General features: G+C 46.9%; 1 long non-coding RNA gene across 2 annotated transcripts; it reads left to right on the forward strand.

The window, feature by feature from the left end:
* The first annotated feature begins 3,738 nt into the window (after window positions 1-3,738).
* Window positions 3,739-21,988, forward strand: LOC129464497 (uncharacterized). Of its 2 annotated transcripts, XR_010116341.1 has the most exons (5): window positions 3,739-3,891; window positions 6,297-6,395; window positions 18,483-18,560; window positions 19,368-19,518; window positions 21,833-21,988. It is a non-coding gene; the product is annotated as an uncharacterized lncRNA (long non-coding RNA). The 2 variants fall into 2 exon arrangements; XR_008651615.2 differs by lacking the exon at window positions 19,368-19,518 and having other exon boundaries at window positions 3,755-3,891.
* Window positions 21,989-25,224: the final 3,236 nt, after the last annotated feature.

Raw genomic sequence — 25,224 nt, forward strand, 5'->3', positions numbered from 1 at the left:
AGGTAATTTACATTTTAAAGGATCTCTTAGGCTGGTAAGGGAAATGCACAATAAAAAGCCAAAGTGGAAGCAGGGAGACCAGGAGTTGCTGCAATAGATCAGGTAAGAGATGAAGATAGCCTGGCAAAGCTGATGGCAGTAGGGATGGGAAGAAGTGGACAAATCTAGAATACATATTGAACACTATAAGCCAAATCAAAGAAAAAGAAACTAGATTGTGTAATGAGTAGTAAACATCTAGGACTAATCATCCAAGAGATGCAAAATGAAAAGAGATTTAAAGATTTTAGGTAAGTTTATGAGGCTCAAACTCAAAATAGGTTATTAGCAGATTTAGGATAGTTCATGGCATGTACTTATCCTCTGAAGTTGAGATGAAGAGGACATTTCCTTCCATAGCAGGCTCTTTTGGTGCCAACTGGTAAAGCACTGGACTAAATGGGCACACACCAAGACTCAATGCATATTAAGTGTGATGTGGGCCAGGTGAAGTGGCTCACACCTGTAATCCCAGCACTGTGGGCGGCCAAGGTGGGCAGATCACTTGAGGTCAGGAGTTTGACACCAGCCTGGCCAACATGATGAAAACCCCGTCTCTACTAAAAATACAAAAATTAGTCGGGCATGATGCTGTGCACCTGTAATCCCAGCTACTCAGGAGGCTAAGGTTGGAGAATCGCTTGAACCCAGGAGGCAGAGGTTGCAGTGAGCTGAGATCCACCACTGCACTCCAGCCTGTACAATAGAGCAAGACTCTATCTCAAAAAAAAAAAAAGTGTGATGTGTAAAGTTAAAATCTTCCAGGACCTTACTGCCTGGGGCCTGAACAGCTGATCAGCATTTGGAACAGAGTATAACTATGGAATAGAACTAAATCTTTACCCGAATCAAACCACTGAGTTAGCAAAAACTACTTAAACTTTCATATTATCCTCAGGCTGTGCTTTCTTTCCCAAGAGCCAAACAAGTGAGGTCTTACTTTGCCACACAATGCATATTGATTTCTTTAATCTTACATTATCATAGAGATTTGTGAGGAAACCTTTTAAAACCATGCTTTTAATAATTATGGTTTGCCAAACATAGAAGTCCCCCATTATCCACAAGGGATACATTCAAAGAAACTCCAGTGGGCTGGACCTGGTGTCTCAGCATGCCTATAATCCTAGCATTTTGGGAGGCTGAGGCCGGAAGATCACTTGAGCTCAGGAGTTTGAGACCAGCCTGGACAACACAGTGAGATCTCGTCTCTATTAAATTTTAAAATTAAAAAATTATAAAACAATCCCCCCAAGTGGATGCCTAAAGCTCATATAGTACAGAACCCTATATATGGACTATGTTTTTTTCCTCTACACACCTACGATAAAATTCAATTTATAAATTAGGCACAGTAACAGATTGACAATAGTTAATAATAAAATAAAACAGTTATAACAATATACTATAATAAAAGTTATGTAAATGTGGTCTCTGAAAATATGATTGTATTTTTGAACTGCGGTTGACCACAGAAACTGAAACTCGGGAAACCCCTGAAAGTGAAACCACGGATAAGGGGGCACTACTGTATAGTGAATACTCCCTAAAATTTAAGGTCCAAAGTCTATGTCTGAAAAATTTAAATTATTACTCAAAAAAGAAGTACTAGAATGTGAAAAAGCAGGTTACGTACTGAAAAGCATATGTGGTATGATATATTTGTATAAAATACATAAATGCAAAAAAGTAGTTTAGAAGGATATAAACTAACATTTTGGTGATATTTGGGTGGCAGGATTACTGATTTTTTTTCCTATCTGCTTTTATCAACATTTTCTCTATTACACAAAGTATTTCGTATAACCAAAAATATTAGTTATAAGCTAGCATAAAAGGTAAAAAGCTGAAAGAGAACTTCAAGAAATCTTTCCTTCTTCCAAATCAAAAGGATTCCAACTGCAGTAGTAAGAAAAAAGATCTCAACGGCAAACACTGGAGAAAAGATTCGTTAAGAGGTTCATGTTATACCACAAGGACATACCCTTCAAGGAAATAATCTAAACTCATAACTCTTCCTGGGTTTGATAAAGAGCAATTAATTATCACGTACTGTTGTTCTTTCTTGCTGTTAACCACAGAAACACCTAATTAATGAGTTCTCGGGGGCGGGGGGGTGAAGCGGTGTTCTTTTTAAAAACCATGTTGGAAAAAAAGAAAAAAAAAGTTAGGACAAAAAGGTTTGGTTTTCTGGTCGCAGTGCTGTCGAGGGCCGCGGAGAGCGGCAAGTTCGGAGCAGGCTACACTAAAGGAATCTGCGCGGCCAGCCACCCTAAGTGGAAGGGAATGCAAAGCCTCCTGCAACCTCCACAGCGCTGGGCAGCAAGAATGCCTCCTAAGCGTCGCAAGACTCCAACACCTGGAAGGTCTTACGCTTTCCAAGTTACAATGTGTACAGCTGCTAACTGTTTCTGACAGTAACACACACAAACTGGAAGGTCTATTCTGCAAATGTAGCTATTACGTGTGTGAAGCTCATCCGACTCTCTCGATGCAAAAGTAACACATTCTATTAAGGCCACAGCCTCGGTTTTGCCAACTGGGGCAACTGAAAACATCCTACCGACTCTCTACAGCTAGCAAACCATCTCGGCTAAAATCCTGGTACATATAAACAGCCACTTTGGTGAAGTCTGCCTTTAAACAGCAACACGGGACTTCGGGTAGAGCCGGTAACCAGTTTATCACACACGATTAGTTCCAATAAAGGGTGCTGCTACCTCTTTACTGTCAGCCTTAGTTCCACTTACTGAACAAACAGAAAAAGGGGATCCTATAAATTCGCGACACAATAGGAGCCAAAAAGCTCTCGCTTTCAGGGTGGCAGCTTTCTTGTCTCACTTATCACAACAAAGGACGCATCCTAGTGACTTCACCGTACCCAGAAAGGGCTGAGGGAGACGGTAAACAAGATAGTGTGGATTTCAGGATTTGTGAGTTTTTCCTTCCAGCTACGACTCTCTTTTTACTCCATTATACGCCTCCACCCGTGTCGACAATCTGATCCTAAAAATAAAACCACCCGTGGCTACCTTGCCCTTGCGTGCCAAGCCCCGACTCTGACATCCTGCAGAGAAAGCCCAATTGCAGGCTCTTCGCGGGGGGCGCGGGCTGGGCAGCAGCGGATCTTCTCCCGGTGCAGAATCGCCAGCCCGGCCGGGGAACCGCCAAGCCCGAGAAACAGCCCTGTTCTGCCGCAGCCGCCGCAGTCCCCGAGAGCCTGAAGAGCCCTCAGGAAAAACTGGGGCGAGGGGAGGGTGAGCCAGCAAACGCTGGTGGGAGAGGGGGAGACACTCACCCGCCCAGACAATAACCGATGGGGCGGGGAGGATGGGGGCCGGGACCGAGGCTCGGCAGAAAGACCGCCTGGAGCTTCCAGAAGGCTGCGGCTACTCCGGACGCTGCTGCCACTGCCGCTCCTGGCCGCCGGCTTCCTCCCCCTCCTCTGTTTTGATTCGAGTGACCACGTCACTCTTAGCCACAAGACCCGGATCTGCCGGCTCCCGCGGGCGGCGGCGCAACAGATTGCAGCGCCTGGAGACTCCGGCGGCCCCGCCTGCCGAGCATGCGCACGCCCAGCGCCTGCCCTGTGCGTCCCGGGAAGCCGGGCGGGAGCCTACGGCTTCGAACGCCTACGACACGCTGTGCGTGGGGGCGCGGAGTGCGGGGGATGTAGTTCCGGTTGGGAGGGGCGTGGCTGAGGACTGTGAAGCAATCGGGGCGAGGCCGGGTGTCTGTTCGACTATGCCGCGTATCCTGTTTCGTAGGCGGCGGACAGTGTTCTGTAATGCGTCTCCCTTTGCCCGAGCTAAAGGTTTTCCTCGACGGAGTCTTTAGAATACCGTGGCAGAGGTAGACGTGGTTACAAATTGATGTCTGTTGAGACAGTCTACCCCTGTAAAGTGTTTTTGGTTACTCAGGCCCGGATGGAAATCGGAGATGGGGATTACAAAAATATATCAAATGTGGCAGTTATTGATTCTCTTTACCTTAACATTTTTGCACCGGAAACGACCAAAATTAAGTTCAACAGGAATATTAATAAAAGGAATATGTAGTCGGGCTTGGTGGCTCATGCCTCTAATCCCAGCACTTCGGGAGGCCGAGGTGGGCGGGTCACTTGAGGTCAGGAGTCCGAGACCAGCCTGGCCAAAATGGTGAAACCCTATCTCCACTAAAAACTCAAAAATTAGCCAGGCGTGGTGGTGCCCGCTTGTAGTCCCAGCTACTCGGGAGGCTGAGGTGGAAGAATCGCTTGGACCCGGGAGGCAGAGGTTGCAGTGAGCCGAGATCGCGCCACTGCACTCCAGCCTGGGTGATAGTGAGACTTTGTCTCAAACTAAATAATTAAAGATATGTGACCAAAGATGACTTGCTGGTCAGGAGATAGTGGGGAAGTAGGAGGGAATGCTGTGGCTAGGCAGCCAGCCAGCCCAAGTCTTAGTTGCTTTGGTTGTAGAGCTGGAATAAGGGTGCTGCTTTTGCCCAATCTTCCTTTTAGAGCAAGTTGGTGCTTCCTACTCTCCCATTCTAGTCTCTGAGTCTCCCCGCTAAATTTTGGGGGCCCTGGAAGTTTCCCAATTTGGCAAAATGCGGAACTATGTTGTTTTCTTAGGTCCTTCAGTTGGCAAGCTTTAATTAAAATGGGACAAGTGGCGAAGTAAAAATGAGTCCCAAAGATTTTACGAAAGTGCCTCTCTGCCAGTCTTGACGGAGAGGTGAAAGCTGCAAGCTTTCTTACTCAGATTTGATGACCTTTTCACTTACCCAGACTTCCACCTCAGCAATTTGGTTAATTACCCCTCAACAAGCTGAATCACCTTCCCCAAATTAGTATCATTTACAAGAGCTTTTTAATTAAAGTGGATATTGAACACAGGTAAAGGTTTCTAGAAAATTAAAGGTTTCTGGTAAAACTTGAAGTGTTTCCCAGTTAACTAATTACAAAGTAGATACGAAGAATAAAGATTTTGGCCCTTAATCTGCAATCTTGAACTCTGCTTACTCAAATTCGGAGTTTGAGATGGAATCTGGTGCCCTAATGAGCTGACACTGTACCAAAGGGTCTTTAATTTGTGCAACTCCAAACAAAATCTGTTATGCTTGAGTGCACCCATGTGCACGTATGTGTTTGAGAACACAGCTGTGTTTAAGAGAACAGTATGGTACAAAACTAGAATTGTACTGGTTGTTGCAAAATTCTCAGTACTTGGGTTTTTTGTTTTTTTTTTTTTTTTTGAGGTGAAGTCTCATTCTTGTTGCCCAGGCTGGTGTGCAGTGGCTCCATCTCGGCTCACTGCAAGCTCTGCCTGCCCGATTCACGCCATTCTCCTGCCTCAGCCTCCCGAGTAGCTGGGACTACAGGCGCCTGCCATCACGCCCGGCTAATTTTTTGTATTTTTAGTAGAAACAGGGTTTCACCGTGTTAGCCAGGATGGTCTGGATCTCCTGACCTCGTGATCCACCCGTCTCGGCCTCCCAAAGTGCTGGGATTACAGGCGTGAGCCACCGCACCTGGCCTTTTTTTTTTTTTTTTTTTTTTTTTTTTTTTTTTTTTTGAGATAGGGTCTTGCTCTGTTGCCCAGGCTGGAATGCAGTGGTGCAATCATAGCTCACTACAGCCTCAAACTCCTGGGCTCAAGTGATCCTCCCATCTTAGCCTCCCGAGTAGCTAAGGCTACAGACACATGCCACCACAGTGAGCTACTTTTTTTTTTTTTAATTTGTTATAGAGATAGGATCTTGCTATATTGTTGAGACTGGTCTTGAACTCCTGGTCTGAAGTGATCCTCCTGTTTCAGCCACCCAAAGTGTTGGGATTACAGGCATGGGTCACTGTGCACACCCAGTACTTGCTTTATAAAGTAAATTACAGGAAAATCAAGATGTTAGGATTAGCCTGGCGAGGTGCTGTATGCCTGTAGTCCCAGCTACTCAGGAGGCAGAGACAGGAGAATTGCTTGAACCCAAGAGTTAGAGGCTTTGAATAGCCACTGCACTCCAACCTGGGCAACATAGCAATACCTTGTCTCAGAAACTAAACAAAAAAAAAAGATGTTGGGATCCTTGGTAGCCAGCCTCTAAGAGGACCCCCAATGATTGTCACCTCTGGTGGTCTGAATCAGCCCTTTGAATCAGGACTACTATGTTTTACCAATAGAATACAACTGAATGTGTGTGACTTCTGAGGCTAGGTCACAAAGACACTGATTGCAGCTTTCCCTCTTATTCTCTTTGATTGCTTGCCCTGGAGGAAGGCAGTCTCCACACCACTCTGCTCGAACAGCTCTATGAAGAGGCCTATGTGGAGAGGAGAAAAAGCCTCCACTAACAGCCAGCACCAACTTGTCAGCCATGTGAGTAAACTAACTTGATTGATCCTGCAGCCCTAAGCAAGCATTCAGATGACTGCATCCCTGCCCAACATTTGATTGCGAGTTCATGAGAGCTAGAAGAGGCTAGCTCGCGAGTTCATGAGAGCTAGAAGAGGCTAGCTCTTACCCACAGACACTGATATGGGATATTATATGCTTTTTTGTTCTGATCTTTAAGAGCAGTTTTTTCTTCCTTTGTTTTTGTTTGTTTGTTTTTGTTTTTGTTTTTGAGACGGAGTTTTGCTCTTGTTGCCCAGGCTGGAGTGCAATGGCATGATCTCGGCTCACCAAAACTTCCGCCTCCCAGGTTCAAGCAATCCTCCTGCCTCAGCCTCCCCAGTAGCTGGGATTACAGGCATGTACCACCATGCCCGGCTAATTTTGTATTTTTTAGTAGGGACAGAGTTTCTCCATGTTGAGACTGGTCTCGAACTCCTGACCTCAGGTGATCCACCCGCCTTGGCCTCCCAAAGTGCTGGGATTGCAGGCGTGAGCCACCGCGCCCAGCTATTTTGTTTGTTTGTTTGTTTTTTCTGAGTCTCGCTCTGTTGCCCAGGCTGGAGTGCAGTGGTGCAATCTCGGCTCACTGCAACCTCTGCCTCCTGGATTCAAGGGATTTCCTGCCTCAGCCTCCCTAGTAGCTGGGATTACAGGTGAACACCACCACACCTGGCTAATTTTTGTATTTTTAGTAGAGATGGGGTTTCACCATGTTGGCCAGGCTGGTCTCGGACTCTTGATCTCAGGTGATCTGCCTGCCTTGGCCTCCCAAAGTGCTGAGATTACAGGCGTGAGCCACTGTGCCCGGCCCCTAAGTGCAGTTTTTCTAAACGAAACAATGGAAGAACTAAAAAGTGTGTAATTCTATATGTAAAGAACAACGTAGAATTCCTACCATACAACCGAGAGCATAGTAAACATTGAATGAATATTTGTTGAATGGACACAGAATTAAAAAAGAAACACCAATTGGAGAATTTGGAACAAATACTGATAGTTAAAGGAGAAATAATATATGAAGGGCTCATACAAATCAATAGGGAAAATTAATGCCTGCCACACATGCATAGGTATAAAGTATGAACTGATGGTCACACACACAAATACAAATGTTTGACATTTGAAAATCTTCCGTCTCACTAGTAATCAAAAAATGCAAATTAAAATGATTTTCTTTTTTGGCTACTACATTAAGGAAATATATTTATTTATTTACTTATGTTGGAGGTGGGGTCTTGCTCTGTCACCCAGGCTGGAGTGCAGTGGCTATTCACAGATATGACCATAGTGCATTGCAGCCTTGAACTCCTGGTCTTAAACAATCCTCCTACCTCAGCCTCCTGAGTAGCTGGGACTACTGGCATGCGCCACCCAGCTTTTTTTTCTTTTAATAGGAATCTCACTATGTTGGCCAGGCTGGTCTCCAACTCCTAGCCTCAAGGGAAGTGCGAACTACTGCACCAGGCCTGGGCAACATGGTGAAACCTTGTCTCTACAAAAAAAAAAAAAAAAATTAACCAGACATGGTGGTGGTGCCTGTAGTCCCAGCTACTCAGGAGGCTGAGGTGGGAGGCGATGGCTTCAGCCCAGGAGGTAGAGGTTGCAGTGAGTCAAGATTGCGCCACTGTATTCCAGCCTGGGCAATAGAGCCAGACTTTATCTCAAAAAATTTTTCTTTTTTTCATATTTGAAAATAGAGATAGGGTCTCACTATGTTGCCTAGACTGGTCTCGAACTCCTGGGCTCAAGTGATCCTCCCGCCTTGGCCTCTCAAAGTGCTGGGATTATAGGCATGAACCACCATACCCAGCCTGTTTTATTCTTTTTGATGATATTATAAATGGAATTGCTTGTTTTTTGTTTTTGAGACAGAGTCTTGCTCTGTCACCAAGGCTGGAGTGCTATGACACGATCTCAGCTCACTGCAACCTCTACCTCCCAGGTTCAATCAATTCTTATGCCTCAGCCTCCTGAGTACCGGGACTACAGGTGCACCCCACCACCCCGGCTAATTTTTGTATTTTTAGTGGAGACAGGGTTTCACTATGGGCTTAAACACCAGGGTCTTGAACTCCTGGCCTCAAGTAATCCACCCATGTCCACCTCCCAAAGTGCTGGGATTACAGGCATTGAGCCACATCACCCTGGTCACTTTCTTAATTTCCTTTTCAGAGTGTTCATTGTTAGTATGTAGAAATGCAGGTGATTTTTGAGTATTGCTTTTGTAGCCTGCAACTTGGCTGAATTTATTAGTTCTAAATTTTTTTTTGGTGGATTAGTAGTAGGATCACACCAATGACTAGCCACTGCACTCCAACCTGGGCAACATAGCAACACCCTGTCTCCTTAAAAAAAAAAAATCATTAAATACTTTGAAATTACAAATACCCTACAGCATATGGAGAAATGTTATGGACATATTGTTAAGGGGAAAAATGATACAACTTGCACAATATGATTACATCTGGGTAAAAAATATTTTGCAGGCCGGGTGTGGTGGCTCACGCCTGTAATCCCAGCACTTTGGGAGGCCAAGGTAGGTGGATCACCTGAGGTCGGGAGATCGAGACCAGCCTTACCAACATGGAGAAGCCCCATCTCTACTAAAAATACAAAATTAGCTGAGCGTGGCGGCACATGCCTGTCATCCCAGCTACTCGGTAGGCTGAGGCAGGAGAATTACTTGAACCAGTGAGGCAGAAGTTGTGGTGAGCTGAGATTGCACCACTGCACTCCAGCCTGGGCAACAGAGCGAGACTCTGTCTCAAAAAAAAAAAAATATATATATATATATATATATACACATATATATACATATTTTGCAGATAGATAAATGCTAAAGAAGGCAAGTGAAAATAGGTAATGAGATACATCTTCATTTTATCATATTTTGGATTTTTTTTGTTTTGTTTTGTTTTGTTTTGAGACAGGGTCTCTATCACCAGGCTGGAGTGCAGTGGCTCAGTCTCAGCTCACTGCAACCTCTCCACCTGCCAGGTTCAAGCGATTCTCCTGCCTCAGCCTCCCAAGTAGCTGTGACTACAGGCACGCGCCACCACATCCAGCTAATTTTTTGTATTTTTAGTAGAGACAGGGTTTCACCATGTTGTCCAGGATGGTCTGATCTCCTGACCTCATGATCCGCCCGCCTCGGCCTCCCAAAGTGCTGGGATTACAGGCGTGAGCCACTGCACCCAGCCAGTTTTTTTTTTTTTTTTTTTAACTTTAAGGATTAGGAGTACACGTGAAGGTTTGTTACAAAGGTAAACACATGTTACAGAGGTTTATTGTACGTATTATTTAATCACCGAGGTTTTTTTGTTTTGTTTTGGTTTTGGTTTTTTTTTGAGATGGAGTCTCACTCTGTCACACAGGCTGGAGTGCAGTGGTGCGATCTTGGCTTACTGCAACCTACGCCTCCTGGGTTCAAGTAATTCTCCTGCCTCAGCCACCCGAGTAGCTGGGATTACAGGTGTGCACTACTACGCCCAGCTAATTTTTTTTGTATTTTTAGTAGAGACGTGGTTTCACCAGGCTGGTCTTGAACTCCTGACCTCAGGTGATCCGCCTGCCTCAGCCTCCCAAAATGCTGGGATTACAGGTGTGAGCCACCACTCCCGGCTCATCACCCACGTATTAAATCTAGTACCCAGTAGTTATCTTTTCTGATCCTCTCCCTCCTCCCACCCTCCCCTTGGAATTTTATTTTTAATTTTTTTTGCATACAAAAACAATAAACATTTTCTAAAAATACATACAAACAAAAAGATGCGTATCAAACATATTAGGAAGGTTGCACATGGGAAGTCGGGGAATAGAAATGGGGGTGGGAGTTAAAATAAATGAGAGAGGGACTTTATATGGATCAGTGATAATAACTCAATCCTCTATTTGACAAAGAAGAGGGAGAAGGAAGAGGAAGAAAAAGAAAGTGGGATAAAGGATCAGAAAGGGAGGAAAATAGAAAAAATTAGAGTATGACTCCAGGGTAGACCTGTTTTGTTGTCATTGAGTTGGTTGGTTGGTGTGTCTGTTGTATTCTTCATGTTTCGCCAAGTTGGCCAGACTGGTCTCGAACTCCTAGTCCGAAGTGATCAACCCGCCTCGCCCCCCAGAGTGCCGGGACCACAGGCGTGAGCCACCACGTCCAGCCCCCACATTGCTTCTGGCCTCCATGGTAGACCTCCCAGACGGAGCGGCCAGGCAGAGGAACTCCTCACTTCTACCCAGACACGGGGCGGCCGGGCAGAGGGGCTCCTCACTTCCCAGACGGGGCGGCCAGGCAGAGACGCTCCTCACTTCTTCCCAGACGATAGGTGGCCGGGCAGAGGCGCTCCTCACTTCCCAGACGATGGGTGGTCGGGCAGAGGTGCTCCCCACTTCCCAGACGATGGGTGGCCGGGCAGAGGCGCTCCGCACTTCCCAGACGATGGGCGGCCGGGCAGAGGCGCTCCTCATCTCCCAGACGATGGGTGTCCGGGCAGAGGCACTCCTCACTTCCCAGATGGGGCAGCCGGGCAGAGGCGCTCCTCACTTTCCAGACGATGGGTGGCCGGGCAGAGGCGCTCCTCACCTCCCAGACGATGGGTGGCCTGGCAGAGGCGCTCCTCACCTCCCAGACGATGGGTGGCCGGGCAGAGGCGCTCCTCACCTCCCAGACGGGGCGGCTGGGCAGAGGCGCTCCTCACTTCTTCCCGGACGGGGCGTCCGGGCAGAGGCGCTCCTCACTTCCCAGACGATGGGTGGCCGGGCAGAGGCGCTCCTCACTTCCCAGACGGGGCGGCCGGGCAGAGGCGCTCCTCACTTCTTCCCGGACGGGGCGTCCGGGCAGAGGCGCTCCTCACTTCCCAGACGATGGGTGGCCGGGCAGAGGCACTCCTCACTTCCCAGACGGTTGGTGGCCAGGCAGAGGCGCTCCTCACTTCCCAGACGGGGCGGCCGGGCAGAGGCGCTCCTCACTTCTTCCCGGACGGGGCGTCCGGGCAGAGGCGCTCCTCACTTCTTCCCGGACGGGGCAGCCGGGCAGAGGCGCTCCTCACTTCCCAGACGGTGGGTGGCCGGGCAGAGGCGCTCCTCACTTCCCAGACGATGGGTGGCTGTGCAGAGGCGCTCCTCACTTCTTCCCGGGTGGGGCGCCCGGGCAGAGGCGCTCCTCACTTCTTCCCGGGTGGGGCGGCCGGGCAGAGGCGCTCCTCACTTCTTCCCGGTCGGGGCGGCCGGGCAGAGGCGCTCCTCACTTCTTCCCGGACGGGGCGGCCGGGCAGAGGCGCTCCTCACTTCTTCCCGGACGGGGCGGCCGGGCAGAGGCGCTGCTCACTTCCCAGATGGGGTGGCCGGGTAGAGGCGCTCCTCACTTCCCAGACGGGGCGGCCGGGCAGAGGCGCTCCTCACTTCCCAGACGGGGCAGCCGGGCAGAGGCGCTCCTCACTTCCCAGACAGTGGGTGGCCGGGCAGAGGCGCTCCTCACTTCCCAGACGATGGGTGGCCGGGCAGAGGCGCTCCTCACTTCTTCCCGGATGGGGCGGCCGGGCAGAGGCGCTCCTCACTTCTTCCCGGATGGGGCGCCCGGGCAGAGGCGCTCCTCATTTCTTCCCGGACAAGGCGGCCGGGCAGAGGCGCTCCTCACTTCCCAGACGGGGCGGCCGGGCAGAGGCGCTCCTCACTTCTTCCCGGACGGGGCGGCCGGGCAGAGGCGCTCCTCACTTCTTCCCGGGCGGGGCGGCCGGGCAGAGGCGCTCCTCACTTCCCAGACGATGGGTGGCCGGGCAGAGGCGCTCCTCACTTCCCAGACGGGGCGGCCGGGCAGAGGCGCTCCTCACTTCCCAGACGGTGGGTGGCCGGGCAGAGGCGCTCCTCACTTCCCAGACGGGGCGGCCGGGCAGAGGCGCTCCTCACTTCCCAGACGGTGGGTGGCCGGGCAGAGGCGCTCCTCACTTCCCAGACGGTGGGTGGCCGGGCAGAGGGGCTCCTCACTTCCCAGACGGTGGGTGGCCGGGCAGAGGCGCTCCTCACTTCCCAGACGGTGGGTGGCCGGGCAGAGGCGCTCCTCACTTCCCAGACGGTGGGTGGCCGGGCAGAGGCGCTCCTCACTTCCCAGACGGTGGGTGGCCGGGCAGAGGCGCTCCTCGCTTCCCAGACGGTGGGTGGCCGGGCAGAGGCGCTCCTCGCTTCCCAGACGGGGCGGCCGGGCAGAGGCGCTCCTCGCTTCCCAGATGGTGGGTGGCCGGGCAGAGGCGCTCCTCACTTCCCAGACGGTGGGTGGCCGGGCAGAGGCGCTCCTCATTTCCCAGACGGTGGGTGGCCGGGCAGAGGCGCTCCTCACTTCCCAGACGGGGCGGCCGGGCAGAGGCGCTCCTCACTTCCCAGACGGGGCGGCCGGGCAGAGGTGCTCCTCACCTCCCAGACGGGGCGGCCGGGCAGAGGCGCTCCCCACCTTCCAGATGGGGCGGCGGCCGGGCAGGGGCTGCAATCCCAGCACCCTGGCAGGCCAAGGCAGGCAGCCGGGGGGTAGAGGCTGCCGCAAGGCCAGACCACGCCACCGCCCTCCAGCCCAGGCAACACCGAGCACTGGGTGAGCGAGACTCCGTCTGTAGTCCCAGTACCTCGGGAGGCTGAGGCGGGCAGAGCACTCGGCGTCAGGAGCTGGCGACCAGCGTGGCCAAGATGGCGAACGCGTGCCTGCATCCAAAGGAGAAAAGGCAGGCAGTGGTGGCGGGCGCTGGCAGTCCCAGGCAGTCCGCGGCGTAGGCAGCAGCAAGCCGAGTAGATTGTAGCCTGGGCCAGAGAGAGGGGAAAGAAAGAAAGAAAGAAAGAAAGAAAGGAAGGAAGGGAGGGAGGGAGGAAGGAAGGAAGGAAGGAAGGAAGGAAGGAAGGAAGCTCCCCTTGGAATTTTAAAAATATTTCGGTTGCTGAACTATAGTTGGAACTTAGCATATTAAGAATTATTGTGTTTTTAATAGTAATATTCTAAGGTATTAGTTATTATTCTTAAAATTAATCCTGTCTGTTCCAAAGAGTATATGAGACTGATGTTTTATCTCAGACCTAAAGGATTTTTGTTGTTGTTGTTTAGAGATGGGATCTTGTTATGTTGTTCGGGCTGTAGAGATGGGATCTTGTTATGTTGTTTGGGCTGGACTCGAACTCCTGACCTCAGGTTATCCGCTTACCTTGGCCTCCCAAAGTGCTGGGATTACAGGCATGAGCCACTGCACCCGGCCACAAGATTTTATACATTCATTTTTTTGCTGTATAATAATAGACAATATTGTTTACCAACTTTTTAGAAAGTAATAAAATTAAGCTAAACCAGTAATAGAATAGTTTTCAAGCTTTTTTATAATAGAAATTGAAGGGCCAGGCACGGTGGCTCACGCTTGTAATCCCAGCACTTTGGGAGGCTGAGGTGGGCGGATCACAAGGTCAAGAGATGGAGACCATCCTGGCCAACATTGTGAAACTCTGTCTCTACTAAAAATACAAAAATTAGCTAGGTATGGTGACGGGCACCTATAGTCCCAGCTACTCAGGAGGCTGAAGCAAGAGAATCGCTTGAACTCAGGAGGCAGAGGTTGCAGTGAGCAGAGATCACACCACTGCACTCCAGCCTGGCGATAGAGTGAGATTCCATCTCAAAAAAAAAAAAAAGAAAGAAAGAAAGATAACATAATCTTTAAATTTTTACCATTTATAGCCAGATCCCTAATTTCCTTATTTTATTTTATTTTTTATTTAAGAGAGACGGGGTCTCACTATGTTGCCCAGACTGGTCTCAAATTCGTAGGCTCAAGCAATCCTCGCTCCTCAGTCCCACAAAGTGCTGGGATTACAGGCATAAACCACCTTGCTCAGCTCCAGATCCCTAATTTCTACCTCTTCTATTTAAACTAAATCTTATTGCTCAGACTTTCCCTCCATTACACATTAATGGACCTGAACCTAAACAGTGGTTTGTAGATCACTGAACAAGCTTAGAAAAAGTCATCAACTCAGTGGTGATAAGCACCCCAATCACCCTGATTATGGTCTCTGAAGATGATTTCCCACTGAACTCCTTGCAAGCTTAGGGAAGGAAATGTTCAAGATGGGCCCAAAACATTTTATTATACCATGAAGCTATCAAAGCTATCAAGATCATGTTAAAACGACATAAGGTCCAACTTGCAGCGACTCACATTGACCAATGATTTGTCAATTTGAGAATCAAAAAGCAGAATAACATTTGGCCAGGCTTGGTGGCTCACGTCTGTAATCTCAACACTTCGGGAGGCTGAGGCAGAAGAATTGCTTCAGTCCACAAGTTCAAGACTAGCCTGGGCAACATAGTGAGACTCCATCTCTACCAAAGAATACAAAAATTAGCCAGGTGTGGTGGTGTGCTCCTGTAGTCCCAGCACTTTCAGAGGCTAGGAGTTGAAGGCTGCAGTGAGCTATTTTTAATTAATTAATTAATTTATTTATTTATTTATTTATTTTTTGAGACGAGGTTTTGCTCCTTGTTGCCCAGGCTGGAGTGCAATGGTGCAATCTCGGCTCACTGCAACCTCTGCCTCCTGGGTTCAAGTGATTCTCCTGCCTCAGCCTCCCTAGTAGCTGGGATTACAGGCATGCACCACCATGCCCAGCTAATTTTGTATTTTTAGTGGAGACAGGGTTTCTCCATGTTGGTCAGGCTGGTCTCGAACTCCCGACCTCAGGTGATCTGCCCGCCTCGGCCTCCCAAAATGCTGGAATTACAGGCACAAGCCACTGCGCCCGGCCTGCAGTGAGCTATGATCATACCACTGCACTCCAGCTTGGGCGACAGAGTGAGGCCCTGTTTCAAAAAAAAAAAAAGACATGAGATTTTTCAGCATTGGTTTAAAAAAAAAAAAAAGCAGGCCGGGTGCGGTGGCTCACGCTTGTAATCCCAGCACTTTGGGAGGCCGAGGCGGGCAGATCACGAGGTCAGGAGATCAAGACCACGGTGAAACCCCGTCTCTACTAAAAATACAAAAAATTAGCCGGGCGTGGTGGCGGGCGCCTGTAGTCCCAGCTACTGGGAGAGGCTGAGGTAGGAGAATGGCATGAACCCGGGAGGTGGAGCTTGCAGTGAGCCAAGATTGCGCCACTGCACTCCAGCCTGGGCGACAGAGCGAGACTCCGTCTCAAAAAAAAAAAAAAAAAAAAGCAGACAAAATAATTTTTTTGGATTGCAACATATATATTAAACTCTGTGTGTTCCTAATATTAAAACATTTCAAAAACTTTTTTGGTTGCCTTTGTGAGGGACCAGGGAACAAACCCATTCTGAAATTTAAATACATGTAAACAATCAAGTATTTGTCCTGACTTTCCTGTATTAACTATATCCCAGAATAAATAGTTGGTAAAGGAAAATAATTCCAGCTAAAAAATAAAGAAGAAATGACAGAGTTCGAATGTCACCATTTTGCAACCCCTAATGAAATAATGGATCCAGAGAATGGTTATCAATGACTGCAAACCACTTACTTAAAAAGCTGATGGGGGGCTGGGCACGGTGGCTCACGCTTGTAATCCCAGCAGTTTGGGAGGCCGAGGTGGGCAGATCACTTGAGGTCAGGAGTTCAAGACCAGCCTGGGCAACATGGTGAAACCCCACCTCCACTAAAAATACGAAAATTAGCCGGGTGTGGTGGCACATGCCAGTAGTCCCAGTTACTTGGGAGGCGGAAGCAGGAGAATCGCTTGAATCCAGGAAGTGGAGGTTTCAGTGAGCCGATATCGCACCACTGCACTCCAGACTAGATGACAGAGTGAGACTCTGGAGGGGTTTTTTGCTGTTTTTTTTGAGACTTCATCTCAAAAAAAAAAAAAAAAGACATATCTTACACCAGGCATGGTGTCATTCACTTGTAGTCCAAGCTACTTGGGAGGGTGATGTGGGAGGATGGCTTGAGCACAGGAGTTTGAGACCAACCTGGACTACATAGCAAGATCCCCATCTCTAAAAAATAAATAAAAATTTAAAAACAACATTTTACTTTTCTTGTACATTTTGTGTACATTATTGTTTTCCTCATTTTTAGTTTGTTTTATTTGGGACAGTCTTGCTCTGTCACCCGGGCTGGAGTGCAGTGGCACAATCATAGCTCACTATAACCTTGAACTCCTGGGCTCAAATGATCCTCCCGCCTCAGCTTTCCAAGTAGCTAGGACTACAGGCATGTGCCACTATGCCCAGCTGACTAAAAAAAAATTTTGTAGGGATGACGTCTCACTGTGTTGCTCAGACTGGTCTTGAACTGTTGGTCTCAAGTGATCCTCCTACCTCAGCTTCCCAAAGTGCTGGGATTACTGGCATAAGCCACTACATCCAGCCCTATTTCTACTAGTTTTAATTACATATATTATAATTTTTAAACACGCAGTAACTTTAGTGAAACTGCCTTTGCAAAGATTATGACAGAGAAGTCTAACATGGTTGACTCCATCTTGTTGCTAGCCTTGCTGGCTATCTTTGCTCATTCCTGGGCAAAAGCCAAGCTAACCATGGTAGGAATTTAGTTTATAGTTTAACATGGATGTCCAGATCTCTATCACTCAGGATTACATAAGGCTGTACCCTCAGGCAACATGGCCCTAACTGGGCCACAGGAACTCCTTGTCAGGTTGCTGGTTTGGCTGGCTGCTTGGCAGGAACCATGGAGGGGGAGCACCAGGAGTGTGGAGCCCGCCTGGTGGCACTACTGTTGCAGCAGTTTCAGTCGGCCTCCAGGCTCCTCAGGTCCAACTGGTTCTTTGGCTCTGGGTGAAGAGGGTGCCTGCTTCTTTTGTGGGCACCCTGGGCATATCAAGAGGCACTGCTATGCGTGTCAGCCATGGCTGCAATTGAATCTTGGCGAGGCTTGTCCACCTGGACCTTTAGAGTGGCTGTGGAGCTGCCCTGGGGAAATTCTGTGGATGTTTCTTGTACTCGGAGCTGGTCCTTTGGGAGAGCTGGAGGTTGCTGTTGCTGATGAGACTGTGCAGTTTTAGAGGTGGCTGACAACCGCTGTTTATGGCAGATGGTCATTGCTGCAGGGGGCTGCTCCTTTCTTTGTGCATTTGTTTAAGAAGAGCGCTCTTTATGGCAGGTGTGCTGTGAAGGCACTGTGCAGCCTAGTGTCGTGGCGTATCCCTCTTTTGGGGGACTTGGGATTCAGTATAAAGTCCTTGATTTTTAAAGGCCTGGATGTTCTGCCTTCCAACTTTGACTGTTTTTCATATATTTGGATAGTTGGGCCCTAAAAGCTGCAAGTACTTAATTGGCCATGTTCCTTAATGGGCTCAGTCCAGTTGGAGAAACAGGCTAAATTAAAAGCTATTTATCTAAATGAAGTTGGTCTCCTTGTAGAGTCCTATGGTGAATTTCTGTGATTTGTGTTGCCTTGGCATCCTTTCTTAGTCTTCCACTAGCACACCCAGACCCCTTCTTGAAGACACTTGGATTCTTTCTCTCTCTGCTTTGAGATGTGGATTGTGGCTGGGCATGACGGCTAATGCCTATAAAGCCAGCATTTTGGGAGGCTGAGGTGGAAGGATCGCTTGAGGCCGGGAATTCAAGACCATACTGGGCAACAGAGTGAGACCTTGTCTTTACAAAATAATAATAATAATAATAATAAAAAGAAGAGATGTGGATTGCTATTCTGATTTCTCTGGGGCTCATTGAGGACTTGGGCTGTGTGGGACAAGTGAACTTTGACTTGTTATATTTGCAGGGGCATAGTTTGAATCCAACTGTCCTTTTGGACTAGTGAGTTTTGCCAGTCTCACGGCTAGAGTTTTGAAATCAAGGCTGTAGAGTCTTTGTTTGCATCTGTCTGTATCCTTTTTTTTCCCCCTCATGCAGGACACAACTGTCTTTATCTTTATGTGTATATGTGTGTATGTCTGTTTGTATATTGTCTGTGGTACCAAATGGGCTTATAAATAAAGAAGTGCTCATAAATTAAGCAAATAAGCCCAAATGCTTTTCAAGTGTGATTTTAGCAATCTTTGGTAAATAAACATAGTTTTGTTTTCTCTTTATTTTAAAAACATTTTTATTTATTTACTTTTTTATAGATACGAACTCTCGCTATGTTGCCTCGGCTGGTCTCAAACTCCTGGGCTCAAGAGATCCTCCCACTTCGGCCTCCCAAAGTCAGTAAATATAGTTTTTAAATTGTTGGTAAAATAAAATAAAAACATATTCGAATGTTAATTCAGATATTTTTTGCCTGGATCTATTGGTTAGGTAGGTTTATGCTCTCACTGCTAGATGTTTTAATGCCATAAAACTGTTGCTTCTATGATATTTTTGATACTTGCTTATGAAGACATGAAAGTGTGGTTTTTGTTAAAGGGAAGGTAATTTTGTATGATTTAGAGGTGGGTTTTTTGTTTGTTTTTTGTTTTTTTGGGTTTTGTTTGCAATGGAGTCTCACTCTGTCACCCAGGCTGGAGTGCAGTGGTGTGATCTTGGCTCACTGCAACCTCTGCCTCCCACGTTCAAGCGATTCTCCTGCCTCAGCCTCCCAAGTAACTGGAGTTATAGGTGCATGCCACCATGCCCAGTTAATTTTTGTATTTTTAGTAGAGACAGGGTTTCACCATGTTGGTCAGGCTGGTCTCTAACTCTTGACCTCAAGTGATCTGCCAGTCTGAGCCTCCCAAAGAGCTAGGATTATAGGTATGAGCCACTGTGCCCAGCCAGTTTGAGGTTTTTAAAAGTTGTTTTAAAGTTGAAAGAAAATATGATAAGACTAAAGAGATCTAGAAGTTGGGGAAAGACAAAAATAGTCAAAAATTTGTAAGAGGTTATAAATAAACCAATTACTAAAAAATTTTTGAGAAAGTTGAGGAAATATAAATGCTGACCAGATATTTACTGGTATTAAGGAAAGATTGTTTTTAAAAAAGATAATAGCTTTGTGATTTTTTAACTTCTTTTTTTTTATTTTTTTTTAGATGGCGTGTTGCTCTGTCGCCCAGGCTGGAATGCAGTGGTGTGATCTCAGCTCACTGCAACCTCTGCCTCCCGGGTTCAAGCAATTCTTCTGCCTCAGCCTCCCGAGTAGCTGTGATTACAGACGTGTGCCACAATACCTGGCTAATTTTTGTACTTTTATTATTATTTTATTTATGTGTTTGTTTGTTTGTTTATTTATTTATTTATTTATTTATTTTGAGATGGAGTCTTGCTCTATCGCCCAGGGTGGAGTGCAGTGTCACAATCTCTGCTCACTGCAGCCTCTGCCTCCCAGGTGATTCTTCTGCCTCAGTCTCCCGAGTAGCTGGGATTACAGGTGCCCGCCACCATACCCGGCTAATTTTTGTATTTTTAGTAGAGATGGGGTTTTGCCATGTTGGCCAGGCTGGTCTCGAACTCCTGACCTCAAGTGATCCGCCCGCCTTGGCCTCCCAAGGCAGGGAGCCTGCTGGGATTACAGGCATGAGCCACCATGCCCAGCCAAAATGTTTTAAATGTTTCTATACCACCATCTATGTCAAAGATCAAATGGTCTCTCTGCAGCTGGAACAACAGAAACTCAAACGGTCCACACAGTAGTTCATACCTATAAGTCACCAAACCTAAACTAAGTTGTTATCTGACCTTCTGGAAATGAGGAGAGATAGATAACTGCCAGTTTCCTAAACAGATCAGTTTAAATCTTCATGTAAGCATGATAAGGAAGTTCCCTCTAATTTCATCCTTACACATGAAAAAGTAGCCTTAAATAACCTGATATTAACTCATCAGTTATTTTTCTTTTCTTTTTTTTTCTTTTTTTTTTTTTTTTTTTTTGAGATGGATTCTCGCTCTGTCACCCAGGCTGGAGTGCAGTGGCGCGATCTTGGCTCACACAATCTCCGCCTCCCGGGTTCATGCCATTCTCCTGCCTCAGCCTCCCGAGTAGTTGGGACTACAAGTGCCTGCCACCACACCCAGCTAATTTTTGTATTTTTAGTAGAGACGGGGTTTCACTGTGTTAGCCAGGATGGTCTTGATCTCCTGACCTTGTGATCCGCCCCCCTCGGCCTCCCAAAGTGCTGGGATTACAGGCGTGAGCCACCGCGCCCAGCCACTCATCAGTTATTTTTCTATCATTTTGTCTTCCTGTCCCCACTTTACAAGAAAAGTAACTTTGAAAGGACTAATACATTATTTGTTTTTTGCTTCTGCTTTCTTCAGCCCTTCTCTGTCTGTAAAGCCAACTTCTTTTGCACAGCTCACTGGAACACTTATTTTTATTTGTTTTTGTTTGTTTGTTTGTTTGTTTTTGAGACAGAGTCTCGCTGTGTCGCCCAGGCTGGAGTGCAGTGGCGTGATCTCAGCTCACTGCAAGCTCCACCTCCCGGCTTCACGCCATTCTCCTGCCTCAGCCTCCCGAGCAGCTGGAACTACAGGTTCCCGCCATCACGCCTGGCTAATTTTTTGTATTTTTAGTAGAGATGAGGTTTCACCGTGTTAGCCAGGATGGTTTTGATCTCCTGACCTCGTGATCTGCCCGCCTCGGCCTCCCAAAGTGCTGGGGTTACAGGCATGAGCCACTGCTCCCGGCCTTTTATTTGTATTTTTATTTTTTGAGACAATGTCTCACTCACTCTGTCACCCGGGCTGGAGAGTGGAGAGTACTGATGCAATCTTGGCCCACTGCAGCTTCACCCTCCTCGGCTCAAGCGATCTTCCTGCCTCAACTTCCCCGGCAGCCAGGACTACAGGCTTGCACCACCATACCCAGCTAATTTTTAAATTTTTTTTTTTGTAGAGACAGGGTCTTGCTGTGTTGGCCAGACTGGTCTCAAACTCCTGGCCTCAAGGGATCCTTCTGCCTTGGCCTGCCAAAGTGCTGGGATAGAATAAGTGTGCCGGGGCCACCGTGCCCAGGCCACCACACCTGGCCCACTTACTCTATTTTATGGAATGAAGTGTTACCCAATTCTGGCTTTTTTTGAGACAGGGTCTTGCACCATTGCTCAGGCTGGAATGCAGTGGCATGATCTTGGAACACTCCAACTCCACCTCCAAGGCTCAAGCCATCTTCCCACCTCAGCCTCCCGAGTAGCTGGGGCCACAGGCATGTGCCACCACGTCCAGCTAATTTTTGTATTTTTTGTAGAGATGGGGTTTTGCCATGTTGCCCACGCTGGTTTGGTCTCAAACTCCTGGTCTCAAGCCATCCACCCACCTTGGTCTCCCAAAGTGCTGGGATTACAGATGTGAACCAATGTGTCCAGCCTTTTTTTTTTTTTTTTTTTTTTTTTGAGCCAAATTCTGGCTCTGTCACCTAGACTGGAGTGCAGTGATGCCATCTTGGCTCACTGCAACCTCCACCTCCGAGGCTCAAGCAATTCTCTCACCCCAGCCTCCTGAGTAGCTAAGACCACAGGTGCTCACCACCACGCCTGGTTAACTTTTGTGTTTTTTGTAGAGATGGGGTTTTGCCATGTTGCCTATGCTGGTCTGGAACTCATGAACTCAACAGATTGTCCCACCTCCGCCTCTCAAAGTGCTGGGATTACAGTATGAGCTACTGCACTCGGCCTGCCCAATTCTAGAACCGCAATAAAGTCAGTTGAGATCTTTGCATTTGTTGTAATTTTGTCCTTTGACCAGGATGATACAGGAACTTGAATACAAGACTTTCCTAGTTTACTACAAGTTTATTTTTCAATGCTAACTCAGTAGTCGCTGGACTGGGTCTATAATTAAGGATCCCAGAGGTTTGATAGTATTCTAAAACAATGTACCATGTCTATTCATTTGAACCTAACGGTAAAAATCCTAAAGGGCTTGATGAGGCAGATTATTCCTTCCCCAGTCTCGCAGAGTTGGAGCTAACTGTGGAAATGTTTTTTTGCCTAGTGAAGAGGCTGGCTGCATTTTCTCCACTTATCCAATTTGCCCTCTATGATTAATAATGGACTAGAAGGGAAGTCAGTGTATATCTCATCTTACTACCAGACATATGGACTAGTCCAGTGGCTGAACCAGAGGGACCGACTTAGGGGAAAATATTCAGATTAAAATTATTGATTAAGGAAAGAAAGGTGAAATTGTTGCTGAAGGGAAAGTCAATAAATATGTTGTATAAAAGAAAAACCTAACAATTTTGGTGAGGCATAAAGAGAGGTTTAGAACAAGAAAATAGTCTTAGCTTGGACTCAGATGTTTGTTGGGGAGAAGAACTCTAGCAAAACAACTTCTTTTGAAGAGCCAAGAAGTAAGCTGAATGAAAACAGCAAAAATTGTCAGGAGTAGTCTATATTTTCAAGATGAATGAAAAAAGAGGAGCTCCAACGGTGACTATAGAAAATGCTAATGTGGGTATGTCTTTTGGTTTTTGTTTCACAGGACATTATTGCTAGAGGAGAATTTGCCTAAGGAATATATAGACTTGGTTAATGATAGGTTATGATTCCTTTTTTTTTTTTTTGAGATGGAGTCTTGTTGTCGCCCAGGCTGCTGGAGTGCAATGGTGCAATCTCGGCTCACTGCAACCTCTGCCTCCTGGATTCAAGCGATTCTCCTACCTCAGCCTCCCAAGTAGCTGGAATTACAGGTGCCCACCACCAAACCTGGCTAATTTTTATATTTTTAGTAGAGATGGGGTTTTTCAATTTTGGCCATGCTGGTCTAGAACTCCTGACCTCAGGTGATCCACCCGCCTTGGCCTCCCAAAGTGCTGGGATTACAGGTGTGAGGCACCATGCCCAGCCAGATATTAATATTAACTAAATATATTCTTTTTTGTTGTTTTTTTTTCGAGATGGAGTTTCACTCTTGTTGCCCAGGCTGGAGTGCAATGGCACAATCTTGGCTCACCGCAACCTCCGCCTCCCGGGTTCAAGCGATTCTCCTGCCTCAGCCTCCCGAGTAGCTGGGATTACAGGCATGTGCCACCACACCCAGCCAATTTTTTTGTATTTTTAGTAGAGACGGGGTTTCACCATGTTAGCCAGGATGGTCTCAATCTCCTGACCTCGTGATCCGCCCACCTCAGCCTCCCAAAGTGCTGGGATTACAGGCGTGAGCCACTGTGCCCAGCAATATTAACTAAAAATATTCTAAGACAATACAGGCATGCAGTTAGATTATCATCAGTGCCCTGTTTAGAAGATTAAAAAAGTCTGGGCTCATGCCCATAGTCCCAGCACTTCGGGAGGCTGAGACAGGAGGATCACTTGAGCCCAGGAGTTTGAGATCAGCCTGGGCAATATTGTGTCTATTATTGTTTTTTTAAAAAAAGGAAAACAAAAAAAAGATAAATAAAATATATTAAGGATAGAATATTACCTAATTTGGGGGGAAAATGGAGAAAAACTAATAAGCAGAATGTTTTGACTTCAGAACCCCACTACTTAAGAGGGAAGTCAAAACTGGCTGTTCCAATTCCAATTCCAACCATCCTCAACACATAGCAGTTTATTTGACATTAAAATACTTGGCTACACTTTCAGTTGCTATGATATCAGGGTGTGGTTGGCCAAGAGTGTGGTCAGATTCCAAAAAATGACGTTAGGGTAGTCAAACATGCAATATAGTTTAAACATAATCTAGAGTCTCCTCTGACTCCAAGCTAAGGGCATCATGGTTCATATCTAAACTGAGAGTGTGAGAAAATGTAAAGAAAGGTGTTCATGGATAAATTGGTATGTTTTGTGAAATATTTTGTAGCATCCAACATGAATTGAAATGGGAAGAAGTTGGAAACAGAAACCTACCAAGAAATCATTTTTAGTTCTTGAGTATTAATTAACTAGGGCCAGAGCAAAAGTTTTGAGAGAGCATAAAATCAGTTGAATCCAGCAGATAAGAATGAAAGAGATGATATCTGGCAATATTTTGAAAACATAGTATGTAAGCAGTCTTACCTTAAAATTGTAGAAAACAATATATTAATATTTGTATTTGGACTGGACAAAATATATGACAAAAATTTCTAGGCAGAATGATCTATAATGGGTGGAGGCCTGCTTTTCCTACTGGAAGACTGACTACTTACAAACATAATTTAAGACCAGATACCATTTTCGATGATTAAATCATAGAACTCTGAGTAATATAAGGCCAAGGACAGACACTGTGGTTATTTAGTGATTGAATAAACATGACATAGAAACAGAACACACAGTACTTGGCTTTGATAAATAGTTCTCCACCCAAATACTGAAAATCATAAGCAACAACTGCCATTAAATTATGGATGACTCTGCCCACCAATTATTTGCAAGCAGAGTAGATAGGCCATCAGGGACAGGGTAAAGTGAAACAATAGTCATTTGCCAGCAATAGTTGAGCAATTTTTTTTTTTTTGAGACAGAGTCTTGCTCTGTCACTCAGAATGGAGTGCAGTGGTGCAATCTTAGCTCACTGCAACTTCCACCTCCCAGGTTTAAGTGATTCTCCTGCCTCAGCCTCCTGAGTAGCTGGGATTACAGGTGTCTGCCACCACACCCGGCTAATTTTTTTTGTACTTTTAGTATAGAGGGGGTTTCACCATGTTGGCCAAGCTGGTCTTGAACTCCTGACCTCAAGTGATCCACTCGCCTTGGCCTCCCAAAGTGCTGGGATTACAGGCATGAACCAATGCACCTGGCCTTTTTTTTTTTTTTTTTTTGAGACAGAGTCTCACTCTGTCACCCAGGGTGGAGCATGATCTCAGCTCACTACAACCTTCCCCTCCTGGGTTCAAGTCATTCTTGTGGCTCACCCTCCTGTGTAACTGGGATTACAGTGCGCACCAACACGCCCAGCTAATTTTTTGTATTTTTATTAGAGATGGGGTTTTGCCGTGTTGCCCAGGCTGGTCTCAAACTCCTG

Source organism: Symphalangus syndactylus, chromosome 16 (genome assembly GCF_028878055.3).
Source record: "Symphalangus syndactylus isolate Jambi chromosome 16, NHGRI_mSymSyn1-v2.1_pri, whole genome shotgun sequence".
In the NCBI taxonomy this organism is placed as follows: domain Eukaryota; kingdom Metazoa; phylum Chordata; class Mammalia; order Primates; family Hylobatidae; genus Symphalangus; species Symphalangus syndactylus.